Raw genomic sequence first — 13387 nt, 5'->3', positions numbered from 1 at the left:
GCTCAAGAATGGCCTCATTGTTTAAATGCTGACATGGATACAGTGCAGTGTGCAGCAGACATAAGGACGCCTAGTTCTCAATTATCCCATGGGAATGTGTTTGCAAGCATGACTCAGAGTGAGCAAAATGTCTAAAAGAGGGAATATTGCGCTGTAACATAATTGGATTTTGTGGTCTGACTTGATAGCGCAGATATCTCCAGACAATTATGTGAATATCACTGCAGAGTGGCTTTGACTCCACCCACATGTTGGGAGCCTGAAATACATAATTTGATTGGGTCGAAATTGTGTACGTCCTCAAAAAAGTTCTTGCCCTCCACAAAGCTGTGATAATTTTAGTTTATTTATCCAGCTGCCTGAGATTGAATTTTTAGGGGCCCTTTTTAGGTTTTGCCTGGCGAAAGATGCGCTCTGCGCATCTTTTTCGCGCAGGCGAAAACCTAATGAGAATAATACGGGAGACAGGAACGGCCCCCGTCTTTCATAGGCTAGCTCCATAAATGGAGGCTAGCCATTGGAAGACGGGCCTGTCCGTCAATGCCGGACCAGATTCGGGGGCGTTCCCGAGATTTTTTGGCTTTTGGCTACGTCACGTTACGTCAGCCAAAAGCCCTCGGGAACGCCCCCGAATCTGGTCCGGCATTGAGCCGGCACCCGCCTTCCTGCTTGCGTGAGTGCTTTGTTTTTTTTGCCTTATGTCCGTCTGTGTCTGTTCCCGCTCCCCCCCCCCCCCCCCCCTCCGCTGTCAGTGTGTGGCCGTTCCCGCCCCCCTCCCGCTGCATTGTAGGAGACGCACTTTTTGTTTCAACTTTTTTGCTTTATTTAGTTTATCATTTTCATTGCTTTTTTTCACCTTGACACTTGCACATTATTCACATTCTTTTCTAATACTCCACTCATTTCCTATTTACACAGTTTTTTATTTTCACTCTCATTCGCGTCGTATACTTAAGATTCTCTTTGCTTTTCTTTCTTTTCCAATTCGATATCCTTTCTGCAGCCCACTCTGTTAGTTCTTGTTTATTCAGTTATTTACCAAAGTTTGTTCCAGCAAGCACTTAGTAATACACTCCGCTCTTATAATTTGGTTATTATTTTTACCCTGTGACTTTCGTTTCATTAGATCGTTTATTTTGCACCTCCATGTTTTTTCTTTGTACCTTCACTTTCTGGTAGTCTTCTTTCTATTCCCACTAATTTGGTGCTCCCGTGCACACGCTATTTCAGCCCACGTCTTCCGGGTTCTGTTTACCTTAACGCTTACACTGTCAGAAGAGTAATACAATCCCGGTCCCAATCACAACTTGAGCGGGTAAGCTCTGTTTGCATCTCAGAATATTTACAAATTTCTACCCTTCACTTATATTTGACCGCAGCATTAAGGATAACTATTCAACATGTTTACTTGGGTGTTCCTTCTATTGCCTTTGTTCCTAAGCTTCACCCTTTCGTTCTTTAACGTGTTTTGTTGAATGGCTCGAGGGCATTTCTGTATTTCACTCTCGGCCGATAACTTTCATTGGTAATAGAACCGCGCTCAGAGTACATTTCACACTATCATTACTAATTTATCACGTCTTGTTTATTTATCGTCTTTTTTCACTTTATTCCCTCCTTAGTGCACATTGATTAGTTTCTTCCTATCATGTACATACGCTACTAGAACAATAATAATTTTTTTTAAGGCATCCTGTGTGTTCACAGATCAGCGAGAGACTTTTTGTTTAGTATTTCTTTCACAGATTCCCCTTGATGAAGTGCTATGCACGAAATGCATAGGGGACAGTGCTCACTTCTGTGAATCTTTAAAAAGTTTGGAGTTTGAATCATCGATGTATATATTCAATTAAATCATGGATTTTGAATCATATGCTGAAATATGATGATTTTGCATGACAACATTTGAGAATTAAAAAGAATACATTATCTACAAACTTTAAGTTTACCATTTTCTACAAATAATTTATCCGCCGGAGCGCCATTGGAGTGCACAAGGTCTGACCTTACATGGTGTAAGGCTCCTTCATAGATTTTCATTTTGCACCTCCTGGACTAGGAGGTGACCTCCTTGAGCACCCAAAGTTTAACAAGATTGGTCTACCTGTTTTTTCGATATTTTGATTAAAAGAGTGCAGCGGTATTCACCATTGTTTGACATCAGGGATGACACTATCCAGTGTTTGTGAGTGTTTTCTAAAAGTTAGTGAGTGTCAAACTTATATAATAAGTAGTGGCTCTGGGAGTGCCTGTATGGGTGAGTGAGTGGGTGAGTTAAGTGGTGTTTAGAAGCGAATATTGGTGAATGAATCCACTGCAATGTGACACGGGCTGCGCTGTAGGTTGTGGCTTATTCCCGAATATCGCGAGTGGGGAAAAAAGCCTTACGGCACATTCTACTTACACATGCAACCTGACCCCTTGTACCACTTTCACCAATTTTGTGTCAGCACCTGGATCTATTGTGATGAGCTAAAATGAGAGCCACAACTCTCTGCTCCGGATGCAGCCAGCCAATCACAGCATTCCTGTTTGCACATGCATTTGTGACTTAACCGCAACATCGTCGTGAATTAGTTGGGGCCACAGATATCCATTTCTTTTCCTCAACAGCTACTGAATGGATTTACACAAGATAACTGAAGGCGTGATCTGTGAACCATGTGTGTGGGGGGGCTCTGTGTGTGTTTGTGTGTGTCATTTGCGAGAGATAAAGCTAGTGGCATTGTAAATGACAATGCCATTTATTTATGTTTAAAAAAACAAATGAAAATAATGTCAAGAGCAATGCCAATAGCTCTAACTTTAACAAAGGCAAAACTATTGCATTGTAAATGCTTGTTTCTCTGGCAGCAGCACAGATCCGAGGAGGGCAGTCATTAACTCGTATGGGGTTTTAGATCTTACTGACAGTGCATTCATAAGCCAGACCTATTGGCATTGCCGATGCTTGCTATCTGTTAAAAGTAAACATACCAATGCACATGAAATGTGACCCCAAAAGGCATCAACCGAGGAACGGTTCCTGCAAAGAAATACATCCTAGACAACTACTCAAGTTATCTGATGCATGGTAGCCCTGTTGATGCCATCACTGCAAGATGAGGCGAAAGACCTACAGTCATTCCTTTTAAGTAATTATAAGCATTAGCAAAGCCAATAGGTTGGTTTAATATGCCAAAACATGCAACCTTAGTACTCAGCAGCGAGACACACAAGAGGGATCCATCAGGAGTGTACAGAGAAGGCTATAGTTGTAAGATAGTCCCTCATGGAGCTGAACGGAAGCACTCAAGTCAAGGTGGAATACACACTCCAAAAAGCCGTATTATTAGATGAGAGATTAATACTACCCTAGCTATTTTTTTAAAGGACTTTTTGAAGAAAGCTACTTATGTTCATGTAAACTCTTTTTGCAAAACATTTTTTGCCGATCTGTGAACTGCAGCCTACATTCATAACATTCACAAACAAAGCTTCCAATGGAGAGTAGACCTGCTTGTCTTTTCTCTCATAGTAAAGAATCTGTTGGCTGGTTAATGCAGCATGAGGGTCTTCTGTGCCTTCACTATCTGCATCACAGCTGTTGAGGATGGGGAGGTTTCATCCTGTTACAGTTTAATGGAGGAAATGCAATAAAGTTGGATGGGTGGTCTTTATCGATCTTGGCTGTTGCCATCTTGCTCTTTTTATAGGTTTGTATACAAAATGTTATCATGGCCCGAGAAGAAATTGCATAATATTGCAGCATTTATGTAGCTCTAACACCCCTATGTGGGGAACTGAAGCATTTGCCTACATGGGTGGAATGCTACACGTGTAGGGTGTGTGCTTTGTATGATGTTGTCTCTGTTTTGATCCTATGTGGGAAGTGTTTCCTTCTCATGTGTGATGACCACTGGGGTGCTGTTATGTTACAAGATGCATCGTGTAGCCGTTTGTTGGAAGTGGAAAAAAGAGAGATGCGCGTTTTTATGTTTTTCAGTATTGTGGTAGGTTTTGAACAGCTCTGCAGGTCCCTTTATTGTATTTCATATGACATAGTCTGCATAGCTGGTTACTGCACTGGGCTGTCCAATCAGATTTTGTTTGTAGTTGTGGACCTGAGCTGGCATGGTTGGTATTTTTATGATCACCCCTTATCAGAGTTTCTTTGTGAGACAATAAATAAGTGGACAGATTGTATAACGTTTTGGTGGACTATATTAAAGTCCTTTGAATTGTCCAGCAAAATGTGACCGATCTCTGCAGTTGTTCCATGCCTGTTCATTTGGTGATCTCTAGTTCTTTTCTGTATAGAGCTGGTGTAGGACAACCCACATAGGAGTCATATCGTATGTGAATGTAATAGGTATAAGTTAGACGTCGTTGCTGACTGCTGTGTGATATGGTTTTAGTACTTATTGTGGCTCATGTTATAAAGGCTTTTGTAGCGCGCTCTATTACTAAAGATAGTATCCTGGCTCATAACGGTTCTATATTCAAGTATATACCTATATAATGCCATGGCCTACCATATGTTGGCTCTTCTTGGCTTTGCTGCTTGTTGAGTTGTATGCAATTCACTGGTTGTTAGGTGAGGGTTGTGCTTGAGGACGCAACTGTTTGAGCTCTGTTGCCAAGATGTTGGTGGTGCAGTTATCTAGGCATCCGCTAACTGTCTTCAGACGTGTATACGCTGCTGGGTGCTTCTAATGTTGGCTGGTAGTGAGTTAAAGGCAGACTTCGAGCCTAACCAATATTTCGTTTTAGTAAAATTATGGAAGAGACAAGGCAGATTAAAGGATGCATGGATATGTACCTCTTCCAAGTCTGTTTCAAGAATAAATTAATGTTTGCGTATGTGATGTAATAAAAGTGTGAGAGCAAAGACATAGCTGGAGATCCTGCAGGGTCTTTGATATTGCAGTATAAGAGAATGAGCATATAAGGCGGCCATAGAAATTGTTACAACTAGACATCAAACGCACCTTTATTGTCCTCACCCTGACGTTTTACCCGATAGACAGTCATAGCTTTTGACATTTTCAGTGCCTGGTCCTTATATGCCTTCACACAAGCCATTGCTGTGTCTGAGTGTTTCAATATTTATTTATTTTATTTTCTTTTGAAAGTTTTATATAGCGCGAACAAGATCTTCGCAGATATCAGAGCGCTTTACAGAGGAGGGGAGCATTATATACACAGATACATCAATAGTGTTAAAAGTACAGTGTAGTGATATCATAAACAATCAAGTAATTCAATTTCAGAGTCATACAAAAATGCAAGGGGTTCGAACAAGTAGTACAGATCAGTATCGAGTCTTTGCAGTTGATCCCCAGTAGTGGTTCAGGTGTATTTAGCCATGAGGATCGCTTTTACTTCTTTCTTGAAAAGTGTGATAGAGGGCATGAGCCTGGTTTCAGGGGGGAGTGAGTTCCAAATCCTGGGAGCCATTCCTGAGAAAGAGCGTTTATAGGTTTTTTCCTTGCGGAATCTTTTAGGCTTTAGCAAAAGATTGTTTGTGCCTCTAGTGATTCTGGAGCCTCCAGAAATCGTCAGCTTCTGAGCGAGGTATCTAGGTGAGCTCAGGTGGACAGCCTTGTGCGTCAAACAAGCGATTTTCAGGTGTATTCTGGCTTCAAAAGGCAGCCAGTTCAGGGATTTGAAGTCAGGGGAAATGTGTGAGTGTTTTTTTGATCCAGTGATGAGTCTCGCTGCAGCGTTTAAGGAGGCTCTTATCGGTGCCGTAGTAGCTAGGGGTAGACCGCAGAGGGCGGTGCTGCCGTATTCTATTCGAGGTATGACTAGTGATTGTACTGCAGTTTGGAAGTCTTTGGCTGGAAGGAAGGGTTTAAGTTTCCTAAGGGTGTTGATTTGGTAGTTCGCTCCCTTAGTTGCTTTGTTGATGTGTTCCTGCATGCTGAGATTGGTGTCAAGTGTTATGCCCAAAGATTTTGCTGAGTCCACGATGGTGGGTTGAACATTGAGTGCCGTTAGGTGTTTAAGCCACATTTGTGCGGTAGTGATCTTCGCGGGAGGTGAGATCAGAAGGAACTCTGTTTTAAGGGCATTGAGTTTGAGATGATTAGCGGCCAGCCAGGATTGGGTGCTTCTGATCGTTGAGTTCAATAGCGTGATGTCTTTGGGTGATTGTAGCTTGAGATAAAGTTGGGTGTCATCAGCATACATGTGGAAGTGTACATTGGATTCTTGTAGCAATGTGGTGAGAGGTTCCATAACTAGGTTGAACAAAGTTGGGGATAGGCAGGATCCTTGCGGTACGCCTAGTGATACAGGTCTTGGCGCGGACATCAAGTTGTTGCTCTTGAATTTCTGCGACCTGTCATGCAGAAAGGACGTGAACCATTTGAGCACAGTTCCAGATAGGCCCATTCTTGTGTTTAATAGTTCGAGTAAATTCTCATGTTCGACGGTGTCAAATGCGGAGGAGAGATCAAGGAGGATGAGGAGGCAGGTATCGTTATGATCTAGGATTTGAAGGGCGTCGTCAATTATGTGAGTCATAGCAGTTTCAGTACTGTGATTTGCTCGGAAGCCTGATTGATGAGAGCTGAGGAGATCAAACTGAGTAATGTGTTTAGTCAATTGTATTTGTGCGCATTTTTCCAACAGTTTGGCAAGAGTCGGAATGTTGGTAATGGGACGGTAGTTGTTTAGGTCAGAGGGGTCGGCTGTAGGTTTCTTTAGCAAAGGTGTGACTTGACCAACTTTGAGGGAGTCGGGAATGGTCCCTTGCTGAAGTGAGCTGTTAATGATTTTAGTCCAGAGTGGAAGGAGCGACGGGGTAAGGACTTTGACAGCGTTAGCAGGAAGGGGGTCCGTGAGGTGATTAGAAGGTTTCAGAGTGCTGAGCAGTCTGCCAATTTCTTCTTCCGTGTAGGTGACAAAGGTTGACCAAGTGGCATTGTTTTTTGGTTTAGTGGGTGCTATGCAGTGGGGTTTGGGATAGAGGCTTGCGTCCATGAGGAGATCATTCTTTATGTTGTCAGTTTTTTGGTTAAAGAAAGAGGCGAAGTCTTCGCAGGAGGGAGCTTCGCACATAGTGTTGAGAGGTTGGGGTTGTTCTTTGGATTGTGTTCGGATAAGCTCAAACAGCTTTCTCGGACGATTTTTGGCTTGGTCGAGCTGACGGCTGAAGAAGTCTGATTTAGAGCGTTTTATTTTCCTGAAGTAGGCATTTCTCTTTTTCTTCAGGGTTTTTAGGTTCAGTGCAGAGGGAGCTGATCTCCAGGTGCGCTCTGCCATTCGCATGGCGCGTCTATCGTCATTGAGACTCCCATCGTACCAGGGATTGGACATTTTTGCGGAGGCTTTTTTTAGCTGCAAGGGTGCGACTTCATTGATTATTGCGGTCATAGTGTTAAGATAGTGATCAGACAAGGATTGGACGTCCTTAACGCCAATAGGAGGAAGCAGTAAGTTACAGCTGTTGGGGGGCAGAGAATTTGAGTTTAGTTTTTTCATGTCTCTTTTCCAGACTTTGGGCCTGGCGGGTTGAACAGGGTTAAATTTTACTTTTTCATTGATGAAGAATGTGATAATATGATGGTCTGACCAGTCACAGGGTTGGATAGATTCGAGTTGGATAGAGGCCTCTTTGGAGATGATAAGGTCGAGGATAGAGCCTTTCTCGTGTGTTGGACTGTTGCAAATTTGAGTGAGGTCAAGGGCGTTAAGGAAATTCTTCAGACCTTTTACCACCGCATCACTATGATCGTTCCAGTGGAGGTTGAAGTCACCAAGGTATATTTGTGTGAGTTGTCGCCCGGAGTTGGTTGAGATCATATCCATGATTTGTTGGGAGAAGGTAAGGTTGTCGCCGGGTGGGTGATAAACGCCGTGAAGAGTGCAGATCTGTTTGCCCTCACTGATAATATCGAGGCAGATGTATTCACAGGAGGTTGGGGAGGGTAGGGAAGGGGAAGTTACTTTCAAGACAGAGAGGTTGCTCCTGTATATACATGCGATTCCGCCACCTTTTTTATTGCCAGACCTGTCAAGTCTAGTGATGTGGTAGTTGGGGGGAACCAGAATGTCCATTATAGGTGTAGAAGATTCTGTTAGCCATGTTTCAGTCATGATGATTAAGTCAAGATCCAATTTTAGGATGAGATCGGCGATAGCGAAGGAGTGTCTAGCGGCTGATCTGCAGTTGAGGAGAGTGCATTTGAGACGGGGTGTGTCGGGTGGAAGGGGGTTCTAGGGCGAGGGGGACTTTACTCAGGTTACTATGGATAGCGATTCTGTTGTTCAGTGTGGGGGGTCTGAGGGGATTGGAGTGAATCGTAGGAATGGCAGTGAGAGTGTCGGGTGTGTTGCTATGGGGAGCGGAGTCGTAGGAGCGGAGGAGGGTGATTGTGTCGAGGTCCGAGAGAGGGTTGCAGGCGCGATGGGGGCGGTTTTCGCGGTTGTGAACAGGGATTGAGGTCCAGTGCGGTGGGAGTCGAGTGCGAGAGTTCGCCGCCCGGGTGGAGGACCAGCTGGGAGGGGAGGTGAAGGTGGAGGCTCGTGAGGGGTGTCTGGGGTGTGTGCTGAGAAATTGTTTGATGATGTGAATGTCTTGTTTGATCTGGTGGAGGGTGTTGGGTGAGGGGTGACTGGAGTGTGATAGACAGAGTAGTTGTTGTTTGATGATGTGCATGTCTTCTTTGAGCTGGAGGAGGGAGGCCGTAATGTAGTCCAGTGTGGGAAATGTGTTGGAGGTGGGGATGGGAGGGTCGGGCGTGGATGACAAAGGGGAGAGGTTGGTGGTGTGGATGAGAATATTGGTGGTAGGCGGAGAGTGCAGGGTGGAGGATGGGCGCTTATTAGTGGTGAAGGGGGTGGAGGTTGGGTAGTGGGGGGTGAGACTGGGGGGGAAGTGGGATTGTAGATGGTTCTTTTTTGAGGGGGTTGAGTTGATGGAGGTGGTGTGTTCTGTGTGATTAGTTAATGGGTGGAAGTGGGGGCTGAGAATGGGAGGGGATACAGGGTGGGGCTTGCCTTTGTGTGTGTGTCGGTCCGATGCTGATCTAGGTTAGGCGGGTTGCGGGTGGGAGCTGTGGTATCAGGGGAGAGAGGAACGGGGATGAGGGCTGGTGTGTAGGGGGAAGGGGTGAGGTGGTTGGTGTAAGAGGGGGAGTGATCTATGTCAGTGCTTGAGGGGAGTGGGGTAGCTACGGTAGGTGGTTGAATGACTAGGGTGTCGGGAGTAAAGGAGAGGTGCATGTCGTTTTGGGGCTGGGCTAGGCTAGAATGAATGTGGTTTGAGGCTGTGGTGTCAGGGGTGACAGGAGTGGGTGTGGTATGAGAGGAGGACAAGGTGAAGTTGGTGGGGGGGGAGGGGGTGCCGCTGGAATGTTTGGGGAGGGATCTATGTCTGTAAATGAGGAGTGCGAGGTAGCTACATTGAGTGGGTGAATGTCTAAGGTGAGGAAAGGTGCGTGTCGTTTTGGGGTTGAGCTAGGTTAGAAGGGATGTGTTTGGGGGCTGTGAATTCACGGGTGGTAGGCCTGAGGGTGCTATGAGTGGGGGTCCGATGATTGGCGAGGTGTTGTTTGAACGTGGGGAACAGGTTGTCTAGTAGTTCCAGGTTCTTGTCTGTGGATTGAATTAGGATAGTCCCGTTATTGTATATAGTGATGGTGGTTCTGCCCGGGAAGAGTTGGGATGGTGTGATGGAGAGTTTTAGGCCATGCGCGAAATTCCTGGAGGTGGAGACGGTGAGTAAGGTGAGGAACGCATTTCTCCATTGGGCTCTGCGTGTGGTGTGGAAGATGATATCAATGTTCAGTGAACCATTGACTGGTGAGAAGTAGGTGTCTGCAATGGGAGTTTCAGGGTGGGACCTCAGGAAGTTGTGTTTGAAGCGTTTAGCGGCATTTGTAGTGAGTGAGGGTGGGTAGTTGATTCTATATGTGTGCTTGCCAACGGGTTCCATGATGGGAGGACAGTCTAGGTAGGTGTAGTAGGGAGGGTGCACTGTCATAAACAGTTGCGTGGGCCAAAAGTGACACCAGTGAGTGCACAATAATGCTATACGCAGAGTACTGATGCAGACAATAATAGTGAGATAATGGGAAGTGACACTAGTGAGCTGCCAAGGTATTTGAGGTAGCAATCGGTGCATACAAGACTAACACTTGAGATGGGTGCGAGTTGCACAAGTGTAGGGTGCACAATAAAGATATAAGGGAGCAGAATACTGATGTGGACTGTAAGTTACATGGAGCAGGGGTGACACCAATGAGCAGCTAGCAAATATGAGGTAGTAATCAGTGTATACGGGAAGGAACAATGAGATGAGTGCAGGTTACATCAGTGACAAGTCTATGTGAGATATACGTCAGTACATTTTAGGAATAGGAGTGAATTTGACGTAGGATATAAACAAGTGCAGAACAAATAGAAATATAATACTGACAAAATACTGGAATAAAATAACTGTGCAGACCATAAAAATATCTAAGTCGAAGGTGACAATAGTGAGTAGTCAAAAATATGTAAGGTACAGGAGTCAGTGACAGAATACAATTGCACACACAAATTATATGAAACAACAACAAGTGGCATTAGTGAGCAGCAAAAGAAAAATATATGAGGTAGCAAACGGTGCATTACCGGTGATGATAAAGTGGGACGTGCAAGATACAATTAAGAATATAAAATATAATACCACTGTACAAGGTGTAAGTGTAGGTATAATACTGAAAGTATATAAGTGCAGAATACAAAAAATATGAGGTAGCATACGGTATATACGGTAAATTACAAAGTACAAGGTGTAAGTGTAGGTATAATACTGATGGTATATGAGGGCAGGATACAAAAAATATGAGGTAGCACACGATACAGTTTACACAATGTACAAAAATATACGTAAATATATGCGTTATCAATCGGTGCATTCGATGATAAAAGTGAGATATTCCAGGATAAAAGTGAGATAGGTGCAGCTTACAAAAATGTACAATAGACAACTACTAATGATGTACTGAGACAGGATACCGGTGCAACCAGAAAGCTGCATGATGGTATATGTGAGGTATCAATCGTTGCATTCCAGGCATAGAAGTGAAATAGGTGCAGCTTACAAAATGTACAATAGACAAATCAAAGAATGATATACTGATACAAGGTACCGGTGCAACCTAAAGCTGCATGAAGCAGAAATGACAATTAGCGAGCAGCCAGAAATAATTGAGGTAGCGATCTGTACATTACTAGTAAGAAAAGTGAGGTTTGTGCAGGTTACACAAAATGTACAAAATACAAGTAGAGGTATAGTACTGCAATAAAAGGTAGTCTCTTAGTCACATGAGGGTTTAAGTACAAAGCTATGTAAAGTGTGCTATCTAACAAGGCCAGGTCTTAGGGATGGTCAGATAGAGAGAATGACTAGTCCAAGATGGCCGCCCAAGAGAGAGAGAGACCAATCTAAAATGGCCGCCAAATAGTGAAGATAGATAGTTAGTCCTCTTTTTGTTGTTTTGCTTTGAGAGCAGGGAAGTGCAGTTTCAGTTTCTATTCAAGCAAGTCCAGTCCCTAGCTTGCTGGAGGGAGTCTTATCTCTGCTGTGGAGGTCTTGTGTGGCGGAGTTAAATTGCGGAGCCTCGTGACCAAAAGAAGGTACAGGATGGGATTTATGACTACAGTTTCATGGCTCCAGCCATTTTGAACAAAGGAAGTTTTTCAAAAATGTGTGCAAGCGAGTGGGGAAAATAAATACCTTATTTGTGGGTGCTACTCAACAAGCACGTCGATGTTGATAGTAAGGTTATCTATCACATGTCTAGCCAGAGTGTAAACATCTGCAGTGTGCATCGCAGGTTGCTGGATAATGATTGTGCATGGCAGAGCAGCAGGGGTGCAGCCTCTAACCATCTCGATGGGCGTTTTTGCGTGGTTCCTGATTGCCTGTTCCCCCTACTTGCAATTCCCCTGTGTTCTCACGACCGCCTCAGCGCTCAATCATGCATCCCCCCTGAGCGGCGCCGTCACCTCCAGCTCCCGGCTCGAAAAGGGCAAGCTCCCGATGGCCGTAGACCCCGCTGATCCTTCCCGCCTCGAAAAGGGCAGCTCCTGATGGCCGTAGACCCCGCTGATCCTTCCCGCCTCAGGGCTCCATTCCGGCACCTTCCTGAGCGGCGGCGCCTCCACTCCGTCCGCCTCCAGCCCTCGGCGCAGACGGGAGCAGCTGTTGTCGACCCTCCCGTTCACGCCCGCCTCAGGGCACCGCTCCGACAGCTCCTGTGGCGGCGCGCGCCACACCTCTGATCGCCTCCTACTCCTGGTTCCGATGGGGGCAGCTCCAGACGTCGTCCCTCCGGTCCTCACAGATATCTCCCCGATACCGCAGTGGTAGAGCAAGCCCGCAAACCGAATCCTGAAGCCGGAACCAGTGGCGGTACCTACAGGCGTATCAAACGCCTCTGATGGTTAGAGAAGCTCTGTTCCAGCTCGGTCCCAGCCTCCGACGGAGCGATCAGGGGCCCCGCGAGGGCACCAGGTAGCGCCCCAGCAGGCCCCGTCCCGAGCTTCACCGATGATCAGGGCCAGCCAGGTGTCCGGAGCAGGCGGGTCGACTCAGTCTTCTCCCACGATCTCAGCTCCGAGAAGATGAGGAAATGCTCAGCATACTCCAGCCATCGCCAGCCAAGTAAGGGCACCACAATTAATCCACCGCAGTTAATCCAGTTAAATGGTGCAAAATGTTCCTTTTACTTGTGTTGTGTAAGGTCCAGTTGCAGTTCTCGACGTGCTGGGTGCTAACTGGGATTAAATCCAAAAACTGGAATCCCAAGCACTCGGAGCTCTAACGTAGAGCTCCTACTTGGCTCCTACCAGGCGGCCCATGTATATATGTGACGTAATTATGGCAGGATGGCAGTGCCAGGCCTGGAGACCAAGTGGAGTCTATGGGTCTGCAGGAGGCAGGGTTGTACAAGCTGTGTCTGGTTGGTGATTCTTATCCTTGAAAGGATAGTTACCTGGGTGTCTCTATAGTCCACTGTTATTCCTCTATGGGAGTGAGTGTAGATCTGGAGACTAAAAGTCATATTGGTGTTGCAGCAGACAAAGGAACGATTCGTAGTTTGAGTCCTCGGAATGGGAAATATCTGAGCAAATTGTGCATGAATTTACCAGTTAAGTGTTCCCAACTTGGCATCGGGGCTGGCTTTATAGCGCTGGTGTCGCCCGGTGCAACAATCTTTGTTGGTGCAAATCTACTGTGGATTCCCTCACCACCACCTTTGCACATTGCCCCTCAAGTCTCCATAACCACTCTCTTTTAGGTGCATTTAATGAGATATAAAGCGCCACTCATACCAGTGTATGAGAGCCTTTGCATCACACACACATTGCACTGACAATCAATCACACATGTGTAAATCAGCGTATA

The sequence above is a fragment of the Lissotriton vulgaris genome, unplaced genomic scaffold (assembly GCF_964263255.1).
Source record: "Lissotriton vulgaris unplaced genomic scaffold, aLisVul1.2 SCAFFOLD_1615, whole genome shotgun sequence".
NCBI classification, from domain to species: Eukaryota; Metazoa; Chordata; class Amphibia; order Caudata; family Salamandridae; genus Lissotriton; species Lissotriton vulgaris.
The sequence above is the reverse complement of the archived record's forward strand: the minus strand, read 5'-3'. Positions refer to the sequence as shown.